Genomic DNA, 19892 nt, shown 5'->3' with positions numbered 1-19892 from the left:
ACCTGTTCTGGAATGCAATCGATGGTATGTGAATAGATACAAGTATACTAGTAGGGAGTGGGACAGTTAATAAACTGATTTTGTTTTGTATCACCTAGATTGGAAACATGATAGAACAATGTAATATAATGTAAATTAGTTTGAAAAGTTTCTTTATAACAATGTGGTTGATACCAGAGGTGTCTGTTATATTCCCGTTTTACGCTTCCACATTTGCTAGTCGGGTTGTGACAACCCGAGACTGAAGATGTAAGGCCCCGTTCCCAGGAACCCTACTTTTGCTTGGGTTGGATTTACTGATTCACATAATTCGGAAATCAGAGTTAATTAAAACAAATTGCGGAATATAAAGTCGACCAATCTTACATAACATAAGTGCTTGTTTAAACTGAAATAACATTTGTCATGAATATTAAACATAAATAACACGTGTATTCTTTTCTCTTCGATACTAGTCTTTGTCTTATTTGCCACGTGTCTCATCAAGCCACTTGTCTCATTCTATTCACCTGCGTGCATGCTAAAAGTCAACTACGCTGAGTGAGTTCCAGTTAATCATTTAAACATACATTACATTCACTTACTTGCTAATACGCGTCATAAGATACGTATTAAATACTTACCTGCTTATCTATTATTCATTCATACCTACATTCGTTCTTACACACTTTCATACTTCGTATATCCACATTCCCTTCATAATACTTATTCATTTATAAAGAGCATTTTGCCCTACATACCTTGGATATTATAAGGATCCGGTGCCCTCCATACCTTGGATATTATAAGGGTCCGGTGCCCTCCATACCTCGGATATTATTAGGGTCTGATGCCCTCCATACCTGTACTACCTTCAGTTTAATATAATTATACTTATCTACATGCATGCTAATTTCAATCATTCAATAACGTTCACATACATTAACATATAAATCTATTATACACTTACCATTTAAGGTAAGTGTATCAATCTAACACATCGTAGTATGCACACAGCCCTGAAAAACGTAACACAAAAGAGGGGTTAGAACTCACCTGTAGTCGGTTCGGAGTTAATTGCAATGTCTTTCTTCAACTGTGCTCGACTAACTGTTAATAATGTACACATATTAATTCTCTATTTGTTTGTTATTTCTTCTCTAAAGTTAGCAGGGTTAACTTTTAAGTTAACTGAACCGAACATATAACTTCCTTAAACTGACCGTATTAGTTTAACATACTTAACCTTATTTTATTAACAAACCGACTTCAATAGTTTGCATTCTTAAGGATCTTTATTATCATATATATATATATATATATATATATATATATATATATATATATACATACATACATACATACATAATTATTACTATTTTACATTCTTAACGCGTCTAAGAGTTAATGTTTCTTTAAGCGAGTTCGGGTTCGTGTCGGGTTCATATTTGATTCATGCTCGGTTAAGTTCTTATTTATGTTTCTTATAAGTTAATGTTTATTAAGAACTTCATTTCTTAACGGTTTGGTTCTCATGTTTGGCTCACATTCTGTCCACACCTTTTACTTGAGACAGGTCACGGGTTGTTAAACGAGTCGGGTCTCTGGTTTGGGTTTCGTTCATATTTTGTATCAAGTTCGGGTTTGACCAAGTTCTCGTATCCTGATTATACTTTTTATTATTACTTTAGTTTTATTATTATTATTATTATTATTATTATTATTATTATTATAGTTTTATTATTATTATTATTATTATTATTATTATTATTATTATAGTTTTATTATTATTATTATTATTAACAAGTTACCAAAGTACTCCCAACCCCTAATTATTTAAATTGTATCCCAAGACCCCCCTCACCCCCTCTTCCTCTTCTTCTACCTCTCTACATTGCCGCCGCCCTTCATAGCTTCCGGCGACCCCCATGACGGGGAGTAAAGGGCTGGATTGGATCCGAGTGTAAATTAACTGAGTCTCACACAGGTGTTATCGAGTCGCTTAAGGCCCATAATCGTTTTCAAGTCCAATATAATTCTCTCATCCATTCTCTCCATATTATTTAATTGGACTAAATAACATAACATGACATTTAATTAAATGAAAACCTATTTTATTTATTTAGTCCTTCTTATAATAAGGTCATTACAAGTCTTCCCTCCTTAAAAAGGTTTCGTCCCCGAAACCTATAGATTACATAAACAGCTGCGGATAGAACTTACGCATTTCTTCCTCCGTTTCCCATGTTGCATCAGATCCATTGCGATGTTTCCAAATCACCTTAACTAGCGGAATGACCTTGTGACGAAGTTGCTTGTCCTTTCGGTCAACGATTTTAACTGGCTGCTCGATGTAATTCAACCGCTCATCTACTTCTATGTCCATTAACGGCACGTGAGACGTGTCATCGACGAGACATTTCCTTAAGTGAGAAACATGAAAGGTAGAGTGAATCCTTTCAAGTTCTACAGGTAAATCGAGCTTATACGCCACCTCTCCTACACAAGCCACGATCTTAAACGGTCCAATATATCTTGGACTCAACTTTCCTCTCTTCCTAAAACGAATAATACCCTTCCATGGCGAGACCTTAAGCATCACGTTGTCACCAACGTTAAACTCGACCGGTCGTTGTCGCTTATCGGCATAAGACTTCTGACGGTCTTGAGCAGCTTTCATCCTTACCTTGATCTTATCAAACCTTAAGGAGATTTGTTGCACGACTTCCAGACTACCAATCACTTTTTGACCAATCTCTCCCCAACATACAGGAGTCCTATAAAGTCTACCGTACAACATCTCAAAAGGAGGCTTACCGATACTCGAATGATAGCTGTTGTTGTTAGAGAACTCTGCTAAGTGAAGATGATCATCCCAACTTCTTCCAAAATCTAACACGCATGCACGTAGCATATCCTCAAAGGTTTGGATAGTCCGCTCAGACTGCCCATCTGTTTGAGGATGATATGCCGTGCTGATTTTCAATCTCGTTCCCATTGCTTCATGGAACATCTTCTTGAAACGGGAAGTAAAGCAGGTATTTTTTGTCGGATACGATCGACAATGGAACTCCATGCTTCGTCACCACTTCTTTAATGAACAAATTCTCTAACGTTTCTGACGAGATGGCCTCTCGTATAGGCATAAATTGAGCACTTTTAGTCATGGTATTATGATTCTAAGCTGTACGCGGTAGCATAGTTACGAAATCCATAGTGATGTGTTCCCATTTCCACTCGGGTATCTCCAAAGGCTGTAGCTTCCCATATGGTTTCTGGTGTTCTGCTTTAACTTGCAAACAAGTCAAACACTCACTAACATAATCAACCACTTCGCTCTTCATACCCGGCCACCAATAATCATTATTTAAGTCTTGATACATCTTGGTAGATCCTGTATGTATCGAATATCGAGACTTATGAGCCTTGTCTAGAATTCAACTTCTAAGATTCCCATGTCGTGGAATCCACATCTGATCGAATCTGATCTTCACACCCTGTGTATTTTCTATCAACTCCGTTTGCTGCCCATAAATCATTTCTTTCTTCCCTTCATCTGCAAGCACTTCTGATCTGAGCCTTGCTGATCTCAGTAAAGAGATCTGAGTTGACAATCAGCTTGTAAGACTTAATTGTCACTGTTACTTCTTCCTTCTTCCTGCTTAAAGCATCGGCAACTACATTAGCCTTTCCCGGGTAATACTTGATGTCACGGTCGTAGTCCTTAATCAACTCTAACCATCTTCTATGTCTCATATTCGACTCTTTATGCTCGAAGAACTATTTCAAACTCTTGTGATCCGTATAAATAGTACACTTAGTACCATACAAGTAATGTATTCAGATCTTAAGATCATGCACTACATCTGCTAGCTCAAGGTCATGCGTCAGGATAGTACCTTCATGAACTTTCAATTGCCTAGACGCATAAGCTATGACTTTTCAGTGTTGCATTAACACGCAACCTAACCCTTAATGTGATGCGTCAGCACAAACTACTAAGTCCTCGTTACCATCGGGTAAAACAAGAATTGGAAACCGCATGAGCCTCTTCTTAAATTCTTCAAACGCCTATTCCTGAAACTTACCCCAACTGAACACCACAGTCTTTCGGGTCATACTGGTCAACGGTGCGGCTATCTTGGAGAAGCCTTGAATGAATCTCCGATAGTAAACAGCCAACCCCAAGAAACTGCGTATCTCAGTCGGGTTTTGCGGGGTCTTCCAATTCTTTATCGCCTCTATCTTTGCTGGGTCCACAATGATCCCCTCGGGATTGATTATGTGACCCAGAAACTGCACTTCACGCAACCAGAACACGCATTTCGAGAGCTTGGCATACAGTTTTTCATCTTTCAAAACTTCTAATACTTCTCTCAGATGCTAGCATGATCAGACTTGCTTTTTGAATAAATCAGTATATTGTCGATGAAAACGATAACCGACTTGTCTAACATCGGCCGACATACCTTATTCATCATGTCCATAAATTCCGCAGGAGCATTAGTTAGACCTAACGACATTACGAGGAAATATAAGTGTCCATACCGCACCCGAAACACTGTTTTAGAAATGTCTGCCTCTTTCACTTTCAATTGGTGATAGCCTGATCAAAGCTCTATTCGTGAGAACCAGTTAGCACCTAGTAACTGGTCAAACAAGTCGTCGATCCGTGGCAACGGATGCCGATTCTTCACCGTAAGATTATTTTGCTCGCGACAGTCAATACACATTCTCGTACTTCCGTCTTTGTTCTTTATGAACAACACCGGCGTGCCTCATGGTGAAACACTCGGACGTCGCCAGTCGGTAAGGTGCTTTCACGACGGGCTGTGCTCCTGGTACTAACTCAATCTAAAACTCTACCTCATGTTCCGGTGGCAACCCCTAGGGATAGTCGCACACTATAGGAACATCTTTCACTTCATTTGCCTCCACCAAAGTGTCGACAACATATGCCAGGTAGGCACCGAACCCTTGCCTTAACGTTTTCTTGGCTTTTATCATCGAAACGACGTTAACCCTCGAACTTTCCTTATCACCATAAACCGTCAATGTACCACCATCCAAGGACTTTAACCATATTAACAGACTCTTACCCACTATTTGAGCCTCATACTCAGACAACCAATCCATTCCCAAAACCACATCGAACCCTAAGGTCATTACATAAAGTGTAACAGGAAACTCACGTCCCCCTAACTCTATCTTACCATTCTTAACCATTCTCATTATCCTAACAGAAGTATCACTAGCCGTTTCTACCATAAAAGTTTCGGGCACGCGACTGCATGCCATTTTAGCTAACTTACAAAACGTTACATCTACGAAACTTCTATTAGCATTTGAATCGAATAAAACAGAAGCAGAAATACCATTTATTAGAAATGTACCTGTCACAACATCAGGAATCTGCTTGGCCAGTCGATGCCCTCCATACCTGTTGGGCTATAGTTTGTTGTTTATACTTTGTAGTTTTGGGCTTAGTTGAGTCATATTATGTAAACCAAAATCTCTTGATTTCGGTGGGCTTTAGTATGTTTTGGGCCTAGTTTGGTAGAACTATATATACGATGTATGTAGTTCATTGTAGTGTTGTTCGTCTAAGTTGGTCGATCACCGTGTAAGGTGTCTAAAAGGGATTAAGCACCCGACGTAATAATATACGTGTGTTTTGAAGCTAGTTTCATCGTTTTCTTCGTGATTGCTTTGGTTGTTATAGTATCGGCTTGTTGTTAGTTTCCGCCTAATCAACAAGTTAATTGATATCACATTGAAAGATCCTCTCACGGGATTTACAATTGGTATCAGAGCCTATAGACCTATTCTAGTCTCTGGTGTGTTTTGGTTGAAGATTTCTGGATTCTGAAGAAAACTGTTTTTCGTGTTCTTCGGGCTGGTAAGAGTTTTCAGGAAAACATTTGGGTAAATCTTCGAGTTTTCAAAGATTACCATATCTTGAGATTTTAATAGTTCTCGGCCACATTTTGAAGGTTCTCAGGAAAGATTTGATAGTTCTCGGTGGTTTTGTTATGTTCTCGGGAATAATTCAGTGTTCTCAGGAATTTTTCGGTGTTCTCAGGTGGAATACAGTGTTCTTGGGCATTATTGACTGTTCTCGGTCAATTTTCAGTGTTCTCGGGAAGATTCTGGGTTTTTGGGAAGTTTTCATTGTTCTCGGTTTCTTTTTGGAATTTATAGTTTTCGGTCAAGTTTAAGGTGGACCAATCAGTCAGTACATCTTCAAATGCTACTTTACACCAAGAGCTGGACTCAATCATGGGGACTGCTACTCGTGTACCTCGTTTATTGTCATCTGAGTGGTTCGCTGAGTGGAAGTTCAGGTTTGAGAAGTATCTAAAGATGAAGGATGCAAGGATCTAGAGGAGCATTGTCAGAGGTCCTCAGGTCATTACTTATCAAAGAGAAGGTTCTGACGAAGTGGAGACAAAGCCTATTGAATTGTATGTGGATGCAGATTTTGATAAGGTTGAGGAGGATGAGAAGGCTCTAGCTACATTGACCATGGCACTTTGACTTGAAATTGCCTTGGGATTTAGAGGCTACAGTCTGCGAAAGCACTATGGGAAGCCCTCATTGAAGTATATGAGGGAATTCAGGATATGAGGAGAAGCAGGCAGGATGTTCTAAGACAACAATTCAACATGTTCAATTATGTCTTGGGAGAGTCATTGGAGAAACAGCTTCACATGTTTATTTCGTTGGTGACAGATATGATATCAACAAACATAAACCTCACTTCTGCTGAAATCAACAACAAGCTGGTCAACTCCCTGCCACAAAGATGGGATTTGAATGTGGCTGTTTACAAGAAGACAAAGGATTTGGCCAGACTGACTCTTTCAGAAGTAATGATGATTATTAAGGCTTGTGATATGGATGACAAGCAACATGCAATCAATCATGCCAATTCCTACAATGCTGTTGGTTATAGTGTTACCTCCAACAAATCTCTCATTTCACAAGACAGCTTCTCCATATTCAAGTCTTCCCAAGGCCAACAAGTTCGACCATAGCAGTCTCAACAGACCTTCTCAATGTTCAAGTCAACTCAAGGTTAATTCACTCCACAACCAGCACAGACTGCTCCTGTTTTCTTCCCACAATCGGCTCCTGCAACCAGGTCACAAGCTCCCATTGCCACCTCCAGCCAGTCTCCCATTCAGATACCTACTATTTCAAAGGAGACTCAAGAAAACATTGCTTTGATGACAGGTTTTATGAACTGTTACAATGCTTTTTTTGCTAGAGATCTAGTTCAACCCGTTGTAGCTGCTGAGCTTGATCAGATCCATCCTGATGATGTGGAGGAGATGGATATCTCTTGGCAAATCGCCATGGCTGTGTTTAGGCCAAAAAGTTTACAAAGAGGACAGGCAGAAACAACTGACATGGACCTGCAAATCAGAAGGTGGGGTTTAACAAGAGTACCTTGAGGTGTTATAATTGTCATGAGCCGGGTCATTTTGCTCGTGAATGCACAAATCCAGCCAAGGAAGGAAACAGGGAGAGGGCTTTTGTTCCAATGAACAGTGGTAGAGGTGAGAATGCGGCTAGTTCAAGTGAAAGTTAGTGGGGCTTGGTGGCTCAACACTTCTCTTGGGATGATTAGATCACAGCTCTGGACATCAGCAATCAAACTACCAACTTTACTAAGGTTGATATCGATGTTGATGAAGAATAGAATGAAGTTGAGGAGCAGGTTAAATATCTTCAGCATGCTTTCATGGCCTTCACCTCAAATCCTCTGAGGTAAGTTCTGTACTATGTTCCCATTCATGTATTAATAAGGTAGACTTGTCTAAAATCCACAATAGTAATATGCTTAGAGAATGGAGGGAATTAAAAATGAAAATATTGCCCTTAAGAAACCGGAAAAGGCCTTAAAAGAGAAACTAGAGGCATAGCAAAAAGATTTTTCAAAACTACAATTTGATTTCAGCACAAAATGCTATCACCACTTAAACGCTAGAAAGAAAATTTCTGAACTAACCGCCGAGTCAGATGCATCAAGACTGGAGATAGCTAAATTAACTAACAAATTTGAAAATGCTTAATTCAATTTTAAGAAATTTGATGTCTCTAGTGCTGTCGGTGAGTCAATGATTGAAAACCAGTTCAAATGGAAAGAGAATAAGGGTGTGGGTATTGGGTACAACATGGTTCCCCCTCCATATAATGATAACTACACTGGTCTTCCTCTTACCAAGGAAGAGGAAGAAAAAGAAAAATGCATGCAGTATGGTAAGTCAACTGCAAATGGCAAAGGTATGGTTGGCTCAGTCAGAGCTACTGAATCAACATCTGGGGTGAACGATACTAATGTGTTTACTTCAAGTGTAGATGAAGTAATAGTTGAGGATTGGACTGACGAGGATGATGATTCACCTATTGATTCTCTTATTTCTTTGAATTTGCCTGTTTTGAATAATGTTGCTACTGATGTTTGTGTGGGCACTGTTTTTAAGAGCAAAAACAACTGTGTGGTTGATTTTTCGAAAAACTCTAAAAACAGTGATCTGCTCCTTAATAAATTTGATGAAAGTAAAAATCCGAATAAACAGTTGTCACCTAAGTTTGTTAAAGAAAAGGGTATGTACTCACAACTGTGAAAAATATAGTGCTAAGTCCAAAAACGGACAAATAAGCTCACCAACAGAGCAAGACCGGGAATCGGCCACAATGATCTTTTCATTAAAAGGAAAACCTGTTTTAATTGTGGCACTCCGGGTCACATTGAAAGAAATTGTTCACGTCTCCCAATGTTCCATATTACAGACGCCATCAGAGGACTATGCCTCAAAATAACTGCAAGAATTTTAACTCAAATAAAACGAGGTATTATAAGGCAAAGCCCTCTGACGGGTGATTGGAGGAAAAACAAGGCTGACAGGTCAAGTTCCCATCAGACCAAGCCTAATTCGGTTCAAACGGAATGGAAACTCGGTTTCGGCTCCGAGACCCAAGTGGGCCTCGAAATTAAAATCGTTTAGAATGTCAAAATCAATTGTGTATTCCGTTTGCAAATCAGAGACAAAGCCAACCGTCTGTACAAACAGTAAAGTTTTAAAACCTAAATACAGATGGTTGCCTTAGTCTCCGGTGACCAAGTCATCAAAGCTTTCCTGTTCGATCTTTGATTGTCAGGAAGAAATGTCATGGCAACCCGCGATACATTTGAACAAGTTAGGTTTACCTAGAATGACTATGGACTGGGTACCTAAAACTAAATAATCTCGAACATCGTGCAGGAACAGCTATGGAGGAATATCATCAGACCGTGGTATGTTGATAGTGGTTGTTCCAGGCACATGACAGGAGACATCTCTCAACTGAGCGACATTCAAGTTTTTCATGCAGGGTTTGTTTCCTTTGCAGGAGGAGATGAGGGAAAGATTACTCAGAAGGGTACTACGAGTAATGGTGTTCTGAAGTTTGAGAATGTAAACTATGTTCTAGAGTTGAAACACAGTCTGCTCAGCATCTCGCAAATTTGTGACAGAGGTTTTCCAACTCACTTCACTAACAAAGAATGTTTGATTATGAAGCCTGGTATCATCATACCAGAGGATTGGGTTCTTGTTCGATCTCAAAGGAAACACAATGCTTACTTGATTGACAAGAACAAGAATGTTCCTAACGAAATTACATGTTTGTTTTCAAAAGTTTCGAAACATAGTGCAATGCTTTGGCATTGTCGCCTTGGTCATGCAAATGTCAAAACCCTGAACCTTCTTGTGAAAAAAAAACATTGTCTGTGGTCTGGCCGTTATAGATTTTGTGACAATTGAGAAATATGTGGCTTGTGCTTTAGGTAAACATCATTGCAAACCACACAAGCTAAAGCTGATAATACGATTTCCAGCGTTTTTCAACTGCTTTATATGGACCTGATCGGTCCGGTTCACGTTTTGAGTCTCTCTCGCAGTAATCATTGTTTGGCTATCACCGATGACCACTCCCGTTTCACTTGGGTTTTCTTCTTGTCAAATAAGGGTGAAACTGCAGAATTGATCAACAGATTTGTGGTGCTTATGGAAAATCAACTGAATCTGAAGATCAAGGGAATTCGTTGTGACAATGGCACGGAGTTTAAGAACTTTACACTGAATTATTTTTGTGCCGAGAAGAGAATACTTCGACAGTACAGCTCAGCTCGTACTCAACAGCAAATGGTGTTGCTAAAAGACGGAACCGTACTTTGATCGAAGCTGCAAAATCTATGTTGTGTGATTCAAAGTTACCGTTGTTCTTTTGGGCTGAAGCGGTCAACACTGCCTGTTATGTTCAAAATCGGGTGTTGATCAACAAATCGCAGATGAAGATTCCTTATGAAATTGTTTATGATCACAAGCCTACTGTTGCACACTTTCGAGCATTTGGTTGTCCGTGTACCCTATTGAATCTCGAATTGACTCCAAAGTTTGAAGCCAAGGCAGATGATTGTTACTTCGTTGGATATGCTGGTCGCACTACCTATAGAGTCCATAACAAGGCATCGAACAGATCGTCGAATCATATGATGTGCACTGGCTAGAGGATAATAAAACGGATGCTCGTGTGGGTCCTAACTAGTTATTCGACTACAACAAACTGTTTAAACCATTCAATGTGTTTCCAGTAGTTGATGCAGAAAACTTAGGTGTCGGGACTTCAAATGTTATTGACGATGAAGAAGACGTTTCTACTGATGTATAAAAGTCTCCTATGCTGAGTGTCAGCCCGTTTGACACTACTCAGTCATTGTCTAAAAATCAAGAAGAAGTTGCTACCGAGACTGTGTCCCCACAAGAGACTTCTGCAGCCGAGGCCTCACCAGTTGAGGGGGAGAGTGTCATATGTCAAATTATTGGTAGCACTCTATTCCCTGATGCCATACCAAATGAGTATATTTCCAGTACCTCCTACTCGCATAGTACTGCGGAATCTGGATGGAAGAACCCTCTCACTGAAATTCTTGAAGATCCAACAAATTTACCAGCAAACTGTTCTGCTCCCGATCACTCCGTTCCGTCAAGAATTCAACGGGATCACCCAATCGAAAATGTTATTGGTCCCCTTGAAGCTGGCATTTCAACCAGAAGTCAGACAGGACCTATCAACAATTGCTTATATACCTGTTTCATCTCCCAGATTGAGCCTAAGACTGTTGAGATGGCTTTGCAAGAACCAAGCTGGGTTGACGCCATGCATGAGGAACTGAATCAGTTTGAGAAACTCAAGGTTTGGAGGTTAGTTGAGTTGCCCGCTGGGAAGTAGTCGTTGGATACGAGATGGGTTTTTCGGAACAAGCAAGATGATACTGGGGTTATTGTATGAAATAAGGCACGACTTGTGGTTCGTGGTTTTTGTCAAGTCGAAGGTTTGGATTATACTGAGGTGTATGCTCCAGTGGCTCATCTTGAGGTCATTCAGATTTTCTTGGCATATGCATCTTACTTGGGTTTCACGGTTTTTCAGGTAGATGTCAAGACAGCTTTTTTGTATGGTGAAGTGAAGGAGGAGATTTATGTGGATCAGCCATCGGGTTTTGTGGATTCGAAGCATTCGTCACACGTCTACAAGTTGGACAAGGATCTTTATGGCCTTCATCAGGCTCCTCGGGCATGGTATGCTACGTTGACGACTCATCTTTTGGAGCATGAGTACAAGTGAGGAACCATCAATTAGACATTGTTCATTAAGACTATTGGAAAGGATCTGATTCTGGTTCAGATTTATGTGGATGACATCATCTTCGGCTCTACCTGCACTACTCTCTGTTCTGAATTTGAAGAAGTGATAAAGAAAAGGTTTGAGATGAGTTCGTTGGGGGAGATGACGAGATTTTTGGGTTTGCAGGTTCGTCAAAACTCGACAGGTGTTTTCCTTCATCAAGGGAAATACGTCAAGGACATGTTGGCTAAATTCGAGTTTCAAGATTCCAAGAGTGCGGCGACTCCTATGGCAGAAAGACCTCTTCTTTCATCAGATCCTGAAGGGAAACCCGTAGATCAAACGCACTATCGATCGATGATCGGATCCCTGATGTATCTCACTGCCAGTCGCCCAGACATCATGTTTGCAGTTTGTCAATGCGTTCGCTTTAAGGCTAATCCTAAACTCTCTCACTTAATTGCTGTTAAACGTATTTTTAGATATCTGAAAGGGCTACCAAAGTTAGGTCTTTGGTATCCCAAAAACTCAGAATTTGATCTATACACTTTTGCTGACAGCAATTATGGAGGTGATGATATTGATATCGACTCATTTAATGGCAATGCAAGAAACAACAAACGGTGTTCACATCCACTGCTGAGGCTCAGTATGTTGCTGCTTCTGCCTACTGTTCACAGGTTATCTGGATGCAACTCACCTGTAGTCAGTTCTGCTCGGAGTTAATTGTAATGCCTTTCTTCAACTGTGCTCGACTAACTGTTAATAGCTTACACACATTAATTCTCTATATTTGTTTGTTATTTATTCTATAAAGTTAACAGGGTTAACTTTTAAGTTAACCGAGCAGAACATATAACCTCCTTAAACCGATCGTATTAGCTTCACATACTTAACCTTATTTTATTAACGAATCGACTTCATTAGTTTGCAATCTTAAGGATCTTTATTATTGTCATATATATATATATATATATATATACACACACATATTATACTTATTTCATTATTATTAGTTTACATTCTTAACGCGTCTAAGAGTTAACGTTTCTTTAAGTGAGTTCGGGTTCGTGTCGGGTTCATATTTGATTCATGCTCGTTAAGTTCTTATTTATGTGTCTTATAAGTTAATGTTTATTGAGAACTTCATTTCCTAACGGTTTGGTTCTCGTGTTCGGTTCACATTCTATAAACACCCTTTTATTTGAGACGGGTCACGGGTTCTTAAACGAATCGGGTCTCGGGTTCGGGTTTCGTTCATATTTTGTTTCAAGTTCGGGTTTGACCAAGTTCTCATATCCTTATTATAATTTTTATTATTACTTTAGTTTTATTATTATTATTATTATTATTATTATTATTATTATTATTATTATTATAGTTTTATTATTATTATTGTTTTATTATTATTATTATTATTATTATTATTATTATTATTATTAACAAGTTACCAAATTACCCCCAACCCTTAATTATTTAAACCGTATCCCAAGACCTCCCCCCCCAGCCCCCACCCCGTCTCCCTCTTCTTCTCCCTCTTTGCACTGTCGCCGCCCTTCACAGCTTCCGGCGACTACCATGATAGGGAGTAAAGGGCTGGGCTGGATTGGATCTGAGTTTAGATTAACCGAGTCGGACGCAGGTCTAATCGAGCCTCGAATCCCACAGGTTCGGGTCCGCGTCTCTCTATATGCTCGGCTCAACGAGGGCTGGGTCTGCCTCTTTGTACTCAAACCAAACCCAACTATCCAATTTGCTTCCTAGTTGACCCGACTAGGTCGGGTCTCGTAACCGTGTTTCAGCCGAATTCCCATGTTTGTTTAAGGTTCTTTTAGGTTGATTTGGTACACGAACGGTTCATTTAAGGTTCATGAGAGTCGGTAGGGCTCGGTTCGTTTCGGTTACTACTTTCAAACTTCGTTTGCTCGTTTGTTATTATTATTAACTTAGAATCAAGAATAAGACGAGATGAAAAGAAAGGTGAATCTTTAATTTTAACATACGTTGAAGATTTGGATAACTAGATCTTTAATGGATAAATGGAATGTGTGTACAGGGGGTTTGTGTGTGATGATTGGAGAATAATGATGAAATGATGAGGATAAGGATGAGATTAGGGTTTCAGGGTTTAATTAGGATAAGCCCAAAGGCTTTTAGGCCTATAATCATATTCAAGTCCAATATAATTCTCCTAATCTCATCCATTCTTTCCATATTATTTAATTGGACTAAATAACATAACACGACATTTAATTAAATGAAAACCGAATTTATTTATTTAGTCCTTCTTAAAATAAGGACGTTACAGAAGAGCTGCCGTTATTAGATTGGGATGAGAAGCATAATATCAGTGCTTTCTTATAAGATGAGTTTTTCTAGAACGGTGATGTTCGGTGGGATTATAAGCTTCTTGAAGAGGTCTAGGATATATGTAGCCATATCTACTGATACACATACATTAGAATATTATCCGACCGTTTTGGGATATAGCACGATATATAGCAAAGGAGAATCATATTGTGACCAAGATTCAGGGTAAAATGATCACGGTAGATGTGCCGGTGATTCGTACGGTATTGAAGTTTGGAGACACGATTGATGATAAGTACGAGTTTGATCGATCTTTGATTAGGGGGTTGTTTGGACGTCTAAGGTATAAAGGGGAGTTGTCAAAGCACATTGGTGACGAGCATGGATGCAATAAGAAGATGTCATATGCTGCGATGTATAGACTTTGAGCATGGTTCAGTTCCCAGCAAGCTTCACATCCGAGCATGCTGAAGATTGCCAAATAAGTTCAAGACAGAACTAAAGACATAAAGAAGAATAGGCTTGCTCGATGGACAAGTTCAAGCAAAACAAGGATTGGTCAAGAAGAATGAAGCATGCTAGAGGAGAATATTTTCTATGTTAAAATATTCTAAGTAAAGTATGCTCGAAGTCACTCATCGAGCATACAATGCATATTGAGTCTGCTCGAGCAAGATACATATCATGCTCGAAGACTCTTACACTTGTATTTTTATTTATCTTTCATTATGTAATGATTAGGGAATTCTAGAAGGAATGTCAGGGTCTATAAATAGCATCCTAGGTTTCCATTTAGGGAACGACTGAGCGCACGCAATACGAGAGCAAAACATTCCAAACGAATATTCTCTTTGTCTCCTCGTACCGTCGCCGCCGTCACGAAACCTTAGGCATTCCTTTCACTGTTACATTAAATGATATATTAAATGCAGTGAATCTTTGTCTTTGATTTTGTTCTTAACGACTATATTTTATTGTTTCGTTGTTATTATCTCAAACCTTTGTTTCCATCCGTTGAATATTCTGATTCCGCCGGAATATCCAATAGGCCTTCGGGTTATTAGATCTGTGTGTTCTTGTCAACCTATTTAAGGTTTGCACCAGATTTACGGTGCTGACAAGTGGTTCAGAGCTTTGGAAGCTTGCTGAAGGCCACAGGACTGAAGGTTTGTGATAAAGCTTGAAGCTTTACAAAGTTTTCGTCTGTGAAAGCTCAGATCTGAGAAGATGGATGATCAAGAGGTATTAACAAACAAGATTCCAAGATTACTAGTACAAGAAAACTTCATCAAATGGAAAGTCTTATTTGAAGCTGCTATCAACTATAATGATCCAGAGCTTTAGAACTCAATCCAAGATGGACAGTATATTCCCTCCCTTGCTACAAACAATAGTGCCGCTATTGAAAGCAAGATGAAGAAAAGAGACGACAAGGCACTGTCAATCTTGAAACTAGGTCTCTCTTGGGAGATATTGACCAGTTTCAACCATCATAAAACCGCTAAGGAAATGTATGGTGCTGTTATTGACATGTTTGAGGGTAACACAGAGCTCAGAGACATCAAAAAGGACAGATTGAAACAACAGTTGGATCGATTCAAGTTCAAAGAAGCTGAACGACTAAAGTCATTGTTGCAGAGGTTCATGACCATTGTGAATGAAATCAGAACAACTGACTTACTAATTTCTGATTTTGAGCTGAATAAGAAATTGTTGTCCTCATTGTCTGGAGAATGGTACACAACCAGCAAATTTATTAAAGAAAATGCCAATTTTCCCAACTTCATGTTGGATGATGTGGTCGCATTTCTAAAGGATGTTGAGCATGAGATGATAGAAAAAAATATGATAAGAGAAGAGAAGCCCAGCTTCCCAATAACAAATGCCTTAGTGGCACCTATGGGAAACCTCACTCTTAAGTCTCATCAACAGCCACTTGTGGAGGAACCAACTGATACAGGATCAATGTGTGGAGGAAGCCAAGCAAGATTTAATGTCAAATTGATTGAAGATGATGCTGCTTCTACAGCAAGTGGACACCCTCCTTACACACAAAACAACTCAAGTCATGGAACAGATTATCAAGCATTGTTCTCCATGTTAACTGATTCTTACCATGCCTTTGCTGCAAAGAATCTGATTCACACTAGTATAGTGCAAGAAGAGCTTGAACAGATAGATGTAGATGATCTTGAGGACATAGATATAAAATGACAGGCTGCAATGTTGGCAGTTAGAAGCAAAAGGTTATACAATAGGACTGGGAGATCATCATTCTCAGGACCCAATGAGCGAATCGGATTTAACAAATCCAAAGCCATTTGTTACAACTACCAGTAGCCAGGGCATTTTGCAAGGGAATGCAATCAGCCAAAACACTTTGGTAATCAAGTGAATCAAAAACAATTCAATCAAAACCAACATCAAAATTACCAAGGTGGACAACAGAGAAATCAACTAGTAAATCACAATCCTTATTAGAACAACAACAGACCCCAGCAGTAACAAATTTAGCCTCAATAGAGAACAAATCAAACTCCAATTTAGGGAAATAAAAACAAAGGAAATGTTAATGCTGCTAGTCGGGGTAGAGACCAAGGAAGCAGTAACCATAGTGCCAGAAGACGGGGAGTTTGGCTGGAGCAACCATGCTGCAGAGATGGAAAAAGCCAATGTTGCATTCATGGCTTAAGTGCAAGAAAAGGGAGAGTCTTCAGCATCACAGGTACAATCTGAACCCTCTATTTTTTTATCTTCTTATAAAAATTGATGAACTCAACAAGGAGATTGGAATGTGGAAATCTGAGTGTGGAAGGACAGAGGCCTTTTTGAATGTCTATGAGACAAGTGAAGCCACATATGAAAATCAGATTAAGAGTTTGGAGGAAAATTGTATGCAATCCTACATGACTCAATCAAGGATGACTGTTGAGATTGAAGGTCTGAAGAAGATGTACACAGAAGAGAAACTCAAAAACTCTAAGTTGCTGATACAAATGGAGTTTCTAAAGAATCTTGTGTCTACTGGAAATATTGTGGGATATGTTGAAAATATGACACCAGAAGAAAAATACAAGAAGGTACCACCACCTTTTTGTGACAAATATCCTCTAAAGGTAGACAAAGAGAGCAGAAGTGAATATCTAAAGCAGTTCAAGAGTGTATTTGAAGACAAACAAGAATTTGTGAAGCAATATAAAGATGTAACTGTGAATAGTGAAGGAGAGTTTGTCATGAAAGAGCATGTTAAGACAGATGAGAAAGAAGTAAAGCAGACTGAACTAAGAAAGAAGAAATGGAGTGAATACTCTAGTGAAGAAAGCAATTGTAGTTGCAAAAGTAACAGATCTTCAGTTGACAAGAAGAGAAACAAGAAAGCTTCAAAGAAAAAAAAAATGATCAGATGCCAAAGCTGCCAAAAACAACCCCTAAACCTTAGAAAAACTATGAAAGGATGAGGAGGGAACTCAAGGTGTTTGATATATGTGAAAAACCTCAATCAAAGAACAAGAATGTCAAATCTGAGAGCTATACATATGATCAACACCCTCCAATTTATCTTGTATTCTCCAACCATGAGCTGTTTGATATTGGTGATGTAAATTATGTACCAATGAGAAGGCATGTAGCTGATCCAGTAGCAAGTTCCTTAAGTCCACCAACCATGCTAAAGAAGATCATCTTTGTCAAAGAAAAGTATCCACAAATACATGATGTTAGTAAACCAATCAAGAGGGATTTCACCAATTCCTTGTGCCCTAAAACCTCTTTAGGGTTTGACTTTCCAAAGCCCAGTGACAAGATCAAGGACAAGCAACTGCTTGAAGATATGGGAAGCTTTGCAAAAGTGTGGTGCAAGAAGTGTGATGCCTATGGACATCACACTGATTCATGTTGGGTAGTTGAAGAGACATTTGAAATTCCTGACATTGTTAGTGGATTTGATATGAAAGGATACAAATAAATGTATGAGAATTATTTGAATGGAGAAAGGAATTCTTCTGAAGGTGAGGATCAAAGAATGACCCTGGAAAAGAGGCTAAAGTCTGTTCTAAAGATAAATGAAAATGCATAGACATCAAATAAGCCTATCATGGGAAGAAGATCTAGTGACAAGGGAAAATAAATAATGAGACCTGGGGTATTGAATGGAGATGAAAAGTTTCTCCTAAAACAAGGTTTTGAACCAAGAGGCTATCAACGGAAGACCAAAAAGGAGATAAACAACTGGAAAGACACTGTGCTTGACAAGATTGAAGAAAGTATCAAGTCTCCAGTTGAATATGATTCTGATTCTGATGAATCATGTGAAACAGTATATGAAGATTCAGTTCCAAATCCTGTTGAAGTTCAAAATTATTCTGACTTACAAACTAATCCAGTTTGTAGCTCAGACTGTAACTGATCTTTATGTATGTGTATATGCAGGAACAGTCCTTGGTTGGAAATAATTTATGGTACATGGACAGTGGATGTTCCAGGCATGTGACTTGTGATAGGGGAGCACTTATTAATTATGAAAGAAAGTTTGAAGGACTTGTTGCCTTTGGGAGTGATGAAAATGGAGGAAATATTGTAGGAAGAGGCACTCTAACAAATGGCAAAGTATCTTTTGAGAATGTGTTGCATGTTGAAGGACTACAATATAATTTACTCAGCATCTCTCAAGTGTGTGACAAAGGATACAAGGTTACCTTCAATGATGAACATTGCCTATGTCAGGACCGTGAGTCGGGTGAAACCTTCTAGAGGTTGACAAGAACACACCGACTCGATTACCCAAAAGGCCTGTTGAATATCCCGGCGGAATCAGGATATCCAACAAGTGGGAACGAAGGAGTGAAAGAATAACAAACACAAAACAGTAAAAAATGGTCAATAAACGTTCATTCAATAGACAAAGATTCACTATAATAAATACATCATTAATGGAACAGTGAAAGGAATGTCTAGGGTTTTGTGTGACGGCGGCGGTGATTGTACGAGAAAACAAAGAGAATATTCTTTGGAATGTTTTTCGTATTCAGTGCTTGCCAGCCTGTATTCCGTCTGGAAATCCGTGTCTAAAAGGTATCCTAGGACCCTTATTTATAGACCCTGACGTTCCTTCTAGAAGTTCCTAATAATTGCATAATGAAATACAAAATAATACAAGTGTTGAGTCCTCGAGCAAGATAACAATCTTGCTCGAGCAAGCTCACTATGCTGGGTATGCTCGATGAGTATCCTCGAGTATACTTTACTTAGAATCTATTCTCTTCCAGTAGTCTTCATCCTTCTTGACTAGTCCAAGTTTTGTTCGAACCAATCCATCGAGCAAGCTCATTCTTCTTGATGTCTTCAGTTTTTCTTATTCAGTAATCTTTATCATGCTTGGATGTAAATCTTGCTCGGGAACTGAACTATGCTCGAAGTCCTTGCTTTGATCGCTTGACATCTTCTTATTGCATCCATGCTTGTTCCCATGTGCTTGATCATCCTGTGCTCGTAACACTTGGTTAAAACTTGTATGATCAGGCTGTTTGCTCGATTGGCAATCCATGCTCGATAGAAGAATACTCTTGCTCGTTGAATTGTAGCTTGCTCGAAGCCTGAACACTTAGAAGAATCAACCATTTAAGGTTCATAAGACCTTGATCGAAGTAGTAAAACCATGCTCGATCGTCTAGGCTTGCTCGAAGGCCATAGCCGTTTTCTAAGGAAGTTGAGAAGATTCCAATCTTCCTTACCAAAAATTCGACCCAACAGCCTAATCCTCAAGCCTGAATTTATCATTCCACCAGAAATGATCATGATGATGGCTCCAAGGAACGGGAACCTCTATGAGCTGAGAATGAAGAATGAAATCTCAAGAGGTGGTTCATGCTTTGTCTCTAAAGCTACTGAAAATGAAACAAGGCTATGGCATAGGAAGTTGTGCCATGTCA

This window comes from Bidens hawaiensis, unplaced genomic scaffold (genome assembly GCF_021521415.1).
Source record: "Bidens hawaiensis isolate Kalapana, Puna unplaced genomic scaffold, B.hawaiensis_p1.1 tig00052670_1, whole genome shotgun sequence".
NCBI classification, from domain to species: Eukaryota; Viridiplantae; Streptophyta; class Magnoliopsida; order Asterales; family Asteraceae; genus Bidens; species Bidens hawaiensis.
Note: the sequence above shows the minus strand (reverse complement) of the source record.